This window comes from Amblyomma americanum, chromosome 2 (genome assembly GCF_052857255.1).
Source record: "Amblyomma americanum isolate KBUSLIRL-KWMA chromosome 2, ASM5285725v1, whole genome shotgun sequence".
Lineage (NCBI taxonomy): Eukaryota > Metazoa > Arthropoda > Arachnida > Ixodida > Ixodidae > Amblyomma > Amblyomma americanum.
The window spans coordinates 115,546,587-115,553,832 of record NC_135498.1 but is presented as its reverse complement, the minus strand read 5'-3'; positions in this window follow the sequence as shown (position 1 = coordinate 115,553,832).

The window sequence follows — 7,246 nt, the reverse complement described above, 5'->3', positions numbered from 1 at the left end:
GGTAGCTGTCTTTATACCCTCGGAGTCGAGGGCAAGAAGGAACGGCTCGGGATGAGGCGCACGAAACGGCGACGCACGGACACGTTGAGACGTGACGTGACGCGTCCGCCGGGCCGGCGCCGGTCAGACCTCCTCGCCTCCCAGTTGGGGAGCTCCTCTCCCCGGCTGCCGCGCTTTGACAAGCGTGGGCACCAACATGCACACACACACACGCACACACGAAGACACGTGGCATTGAAACCTGCCTGGACGCGCTTGGCGGGAGGCGTTGCGGCAGCGCTGAACGGGCCAAAATGAACGCCACTTTGAACGAAGCCCCGGCGTCCGTTGCATTCGCGCCGGCTATACCGCGCGTCGTAGGCGAAACGTAACAATGCATAGGGACTCACATTTCTGCTGCCCTTTATAAGAACGACGGCTCGGAACTCGAGACTGGAGAAAAGGATTGTGAGGAGATTGGGTGCATAGAGACACAGAAGCAGAGGGGGACGTGGAGCAAGTATGAGGAACGTGGTTTGTGAGTGCTAATCCAGGACACATGGGAGAGATGGGTGGAATGATACACTTAGCGCTGTGCACCCTAACTGGCACAGGACAATGACAACGGGCGGCGGGACGTGCGGTGGCAGGTAGGCACATGTGACACACGCAAGAGCAGAGGTGCCTCCAGACTCACACATCACACCCAGTGGTGTCTGCTGTAGTTGGCTGGTGGCCTTAACTGCTGCAGTGACACCAGCCCTCGGAGACATATGCTCGCTGCGGCCAATCCAGGAAACACGATCCATCACTAGTCGGAGCCGCCGCGGTGGCTTAGTGGTTATGGCGCTCGGCTGCTCGCCCGAAAGACGCGGGTTCGATCCCGGCCGCATCGGTCGAATTTATAAGGCCACACCTCTTGCGTTTTGAAGAGATGTGCCAAAACCTCGGCGTACTAGCCGACACATTACCTGCCATTGCTCGAAGACGAGATCCACTGCCTCCATGATACTATTTTCCTGCAATCTGTTATTTCACTCTTACACAGTTCCGTAAAATTTAGGCTACACAACAACATATAATACATGCATTTCTTGCACTCGAAGAAAAATACAATAGATTTACAGAATTTTATACTGACGGATCACAAACAATTAATTACGTAAGAAGCGCAGCGGTGCAAGGGAATTCGGAGGAAATAGTACGACTACCAAAGTGTTCATCCATTCTCACTGTGAACGCTACAGAGTATGTGTGGCCATGGAAAAAATACTGAGCGAGAACCTCAAAAACGCTAATAATTACAGAGACTCCTTAAGTGTACTTACAGTTCCCCATTCTAAAAATGCAAGCACACCTCTGCTTGTTTACATCATATATAGCATAGTAATTGCCACAGCTCAAGGACAAAATATAAAACTGTGCTGGGTCCCAAGTCATGTGGGAATAAAAGGCAATGAGAGACCAGATTAGTGCGCTGCTCATGCTCATGGGAATGAAATAAACAAAGTATATATACCCTTTAAGGATTAAATAAAGTTAGTACAGCAGAAGTTAAGGAAAAAATGGCAGACAGCTTGGAACAATGAAACAGACAACAAACTGCGCCTGGTAAATCCAGTCCTAAGTGCATGGAAGTCAAGTTTGCACCAAGAGCGTTTCATTGAAGTTTTTGTATGTCGTCTCCGTATAGGCCACAGGCACATCACACACAATTTTCTATTGACAAAAGAAAAGAAACCGGTTCGTGAAAATTGTGGAGATGACCTAACAATTAATCACATTTTATACTCATGCACAAGACTTGATAAATTAAGGAAGAAATTTTTAACTCAGTTTTATGACGAACACATCCCTTTAAACCCAGTACTGGGTTTGAATGAAGATGCAATTGTTGACATAACTTGTGTTTTTAACTTTTTAAGAGAAGCCGGTTTTCTCAGAAAACTCTAAACCTTTACCCAGTGATTCGCTTCATTTTTTGGAACACCTCAGCCACCATCTCATTCTTGAGAGGAAGGCTTAGGTTCTGTTTTACTAGTTAGGAGGCTCAACATCCTTGCCCAGCCGCGGATGCCTGCTAGGACTACCCGACCTTCTTTAAATCGCTTATACTAACCAGTCATAAAATTTCTTTTTTTCCCTTTATTATTAGGTAATGCAAAACAATGTTTTATGCCGGCTATACTATCGATAATTTCCCTTACCTTTAGTTTGGCGCATGCTGGCCTGAGTTGCCTATGTGCCATAAAACAAAACACAACTTAGTTCCCGTCCGTATCCGCAACAAGGCCAAAAAGCCCGCCAAAATAAGATGCAATAAATTTCCCACCAACGCTTGAATCGCCTTTTAGGCGCCTTTGAGAGGGCAGAGATAGAAACCGTCTTCTAAAGTCTTCTTTTAAGCGCATTGTTAGGACAGATCGAATCCTGACGGTGAAAGACATCTTCAAAGCGTTTGTTTTGGTCTAAAATCCCTCTTATTCATTTCTCTCCAAAATAAAAGTTTTTAAGACCTTGCGTGCTACCTGGGATCCTTAATAAACCTGGAACCGAGCGGCTTTTGCCTGTCTTCGCAGTGAAGGGCCATACATAATTGTTGTTGTCCTGCTACATAAAAAGATAACACCTGATCTCCCATGTCCTGAATACGATCAGAAAAAAAAAAGCGGTGTCTGGAGGTGCAAGAGAGTATCGGTTTTTGCAGAAGCTCCCGTCGCTGACATCGTGGACCGAGAAGGGAGCGCGACAAAATGCACAGCTAAGCCACACGCTGCTGCAAATACAGTTATCACACTAGTCAGAACTGCTGTACGTTACACAAGCTGCCCGGAATCCGGGATAGTAAATTCGAGAGGATAAGACAAAAAAATGGCTGCGGTTTAGCTCTCGTTAAACCTGGTTGAATTGCGAAAGCTTGCTTAGCTTTCGCCATAGAATTTAACTGTTCCGAAGCAGTAGAGCAACTAGATTCAGATATAGACCCTTCGTCGGTAACTTCCATGGCGAGACTGATCAACTTTCGCGTAGCGCACCACTATATATCCCAGTGAAGCCGCCACGGAGCGATCGCAAGGCGAGGTCGTCATATCAACGGAGAGACCACGTGTTAGGCGCGGCGCCGGCTCGGGGGCGACGGCACACGCGACGAGCGGCTCCCTTCTAGCTGCGGCGGGGAGCAAGCTGACGTGATGCGTCGTCATAGCAACGTAGAGAGCTGACGTCACACCAGCTGCCAAGCGCAGCGCCGGCTTTGGCGTATGGCATACGCGACATGCGGGGGGACCTAGCCTAGTATTGCTTTCGTAATAAAACCGAAACGTTAAGAATAGAGAGAGGTATTTAGAATCATGCGGTGGTAAATGGCAACTCCCCGCGTAAAGCTGGGGTGAAAGTATTCTACCTGCTCCAAGCGCAAAGCCTCAGCCGGACCACCAGAGTAATCTCCTCGAACACACTGAGCGACACACAATACTCTGAACAGAAAGGAGTAAAAGGGAGTGCACTGTCCTCTCGAGCAGGATAGCTGTCCTCTATAACACCCCCTTTTACAATAATGGAAGACTTTTACAAAAATGAAGTGCGCTAGAGAACAGCTTACTCCCCTTTCACTGCATTATAGGCGCATTCGTGTTTGGAGTGACAGGGTCTAGGGCGGTCGCCGCCAGAGATGTTCAAGCCTGTAGTATAGTGAGGCAGATAATGACAGACGGGTGGAGGCTGGCACGGCGGGAATATTATATTTTGCTAATAACACGACCTGTTTTTAATAAGCGCGAACAAACTTATAACCTTGCGTACTTTACGGACGCCCGTTTATGTTAGCTCAAATGTTTCGTTGAAGCACTTGGCTGCTCTAACTGCTCGCCTTCAAATTCTCATCAGCCTTGTTTAATATCGAAGTTCAAGACACTCGCAGCCGTTTTGGCTGACATTAACGCAAATAGCGCGTATGTGTTCACCTGAGAGACCTGTTTACCCAAGATTGCTCTGAGCAGAGTGACGGAGTTATTTTCAGGGTTCATTTAGACACAATTGAATGAATAAACGTTCTTTTAGGGATAATGCAATTGAGTCTGCCGTTCGTTTGAAATGGCAGACTACGCGAAATATAGCGAAATGTTCGTGCCACTACTACTGGCAACGCGAAACACGGCACGTCCGATGCATGCAGCCTCGTTCTCTGAAAAATGCTGCTGATTTACCGGTCTTCTATACAAGTGTTCAATGTGCGTCAGCGCAGCTGTTCCGGCAGACGTCAGTTCCAGAAAGAGCCTGTTAAGCCGAATAAACACAATTCAGTCGACTTCGTCACGCGTTCCTTGGTGTTGTTTCGAAAAAAAAAATTCGTCGCGCTCGCTCTTCGTAAAGGTCATACGCGCGTCTCGAAGTCTTGCGGTGAAAATTCTGTACATTAATTAGTATCAAAAGAGATAGAAGCGCCGCTGAGTTTACACGTGAGGTACGCAGAGAGAAACGTGGGCCTTCTTTGTCATTGATAATCACACTACTCTCACGGCTTCTCGTGTTGTTAGGACACTTGCCATATAGAGGAAGATAGCGATGCCACTGACCACGCAGCTAACGAGCGCTAACGACCGCGGCGTTGCCTTCCCGCCACCACCCTGCTTTCTTCCATTATGATCAGCGACTCGGAAACATTTTTATCAGCCGAGGGCACGACGTCTAGTTTGCTATATTTTTTGCTCCATCTTTTTATGTAAGCATTTATGGTATTCTACTTTTGCTTATTTTTTTCTTTCGCACTCTTCAATGTTGTCCTTGCTTAATGCATATAAAACTTAAAATGAAAAAAGATATACACAGAGATGTATACAGAGTATATGTACACAGAGTAGTACATATTTTAAATATGTACACAGAGTAGTGCTCGGCTGCATTTAAAAAGTTGGCGCATAATTTTTCAGTTCTGCTAACCGTGCTCATGAATTAGAAATCAATGACTTCTGTTTAGGACATGATTGGTTTGAACGAAGGTGATGATTTTTTGGCGCAAGAGCACCTGTAGCCAAAGAGCGCCATGGCGCAAGGTATTCTTCGTCTAATCAAAGTGGGGCGAAGACCCATTTGCCAAGCATTTCACCCTAAGCAAGCAGAGAACAGGCTAAAATAAAGGTTGTGCCCATTGTATCACAGGTGGTTAGCCGGGTACACTGGGTATCGAACCCTGCGCCTCCTGCATGCGAGGCGGATGCCCAGACCTCTAGGCCGCCTCTGTGGCACGGTTTCAAACGAAGACATTTAAATGTGGCAATGCGGCTACAAAGTCAATTCAGCAACATTGTTCTGTAATTGAAGCTTGTCTCAGAGCTTTGATATGAGTCCAAGCAGATTTTTTTTTGGTGGGGGGGGGGGGGGGGAGGTGTAGGCAGGCCGACCGCCCTTTTTGTGCCCCCATACTTCCGTAGTCCCTGGCTGTCATCTTGGTTCCTTCAGTAAAGTCAGTACGTTCATAGTAATAATGCCACAGAAGTTAAATTGTTGTCTAAAAAAATTCTGGCTCCTCTGTCACGAAATTTCCTTATTTGTCGATAGAAGCCACATGATCTTTTGACGTAGTCACGACCTGTACACCGTATTCGGAGCAAACAAAATGCAGTTTCCACCTGCCTACCATGAGGCTCTCAAACATAGTGAGGTGAGCTCGGGAAGAGAAACGCATGTCTCTCACAAGCCCCATCGGTGGCGATGGGGCTTGTTGTCACAAACATCGGTGTTGATGTTTGATACCTGTGGGTGTGTTTGTGAAAGGCATCTGCGAGGGCAGCACGCATCGCTTAACCGCTACGCCAATGCGCCAGGAGTGGTATGAGGACTATCCGCGATGTATAAATACATTTTAAACGGTCGTGACGCCGTCAACACCACGTGACTACCAGTGGGCGAATCATAAGGCACGGCCGAATTTGAACATCTGAGGACCCCCATAATTTACAAGCAGAATATCCCCCAAAACCCAAAAGAATCCCCAAAAATTCAAAGCAGGCCCTCCCCGGAAAATTGGGTGCAGTAGGTTAGTGACCGAAATTACTATAGCCCCCAACGATAATCCAATGAAAGGTACTAGAATGTTCTAGAATGTGATGACTCATGCATTATACATTCATTGTAGACTCTACAGGGGCAACCTAAATGCTATCGCATTTTATTCTTTAAGCATGCGGTGAAGAAATACACCACCTTTTACTTTTACAAAAATCAGGCTCTCCCTCTGTGCGCTGCATGCCTACTTCCTATTTATGTGTGATATTCTAAAAAAAGTCCTAGAAATGAAAGGAAGGTATATTTACAAAGACGTTCTTATGAGCGCCTAATTTATTTATTTATTTATGTATTTAATCATTTATTTATTTATGTACATACTGCAGACCATGGTTAGGTCCAAGCAGGACGGGCACTTTACACAACAGGTAAATCAGAAAAATCACATGGAAACTTGCAGTTTACAAAAAAAACGCATTCAGTTACAAAGGATGGTTCCTGTAAAACATGTCAATGATGGTCCGTGGGGGACAGAGTTCCAGTCCGCTATTGTTGGGGGAAAAAAAATTGAACAGATTTGTGCGTGCGAGGTATGGGGCTAATAAGCTGGTGCGATAGTGTCGCGTGCTTCTTACGGGCTGAGGGAATAGATATAATGACGAAATGCTCACGAAACAAGACTATCTCTATGTTGCTTTCCGCTGGGGCCCGAATGTTAGCTGCGCTTAAAAAACAGCTACAAAAAAACAACTGCACAATAAAATAAATGAATGTGCGTAGCGTTTGTAAACAAAGGCGCTTTGGAATTATATAATGTATCTCCCGATGAGCCCATCAACGAAGAACAGAAAGCAAGTACTCGGCAACGAGGCGCTGTACTGCAATGTTCCTGGCACTCGCGGTTTCGTGCGATTTACTTCGTTATATTTATTTTGTTTGGCGCAGCGTGTGTCCTCATCCGTCACCACTCTGACAGTGTATAGGGTAAACAAACGGACTTGCGAGACAAAGGATTCTTGTGAGGGATGGATTCGGATACTGACAGGCACCCTGTGTCGTCACGAGCTCATGTCTGACTCATAGCGATGCAGCTCGCTATCGTGCGCCGGGGTGCGCGGCTTCGGTGGAACATCTGCTCGCCCACTGCTTGCCACAGCCAGTGTCAGGGTGATTAAGTGCTCCGGGAATAGTTTAATGAGCAAGGCGAAGCGCAGCGTCGCAGGAAGAGTTTGGGGAGCAACGTGCGCACTAAGGTTGTGCCTTA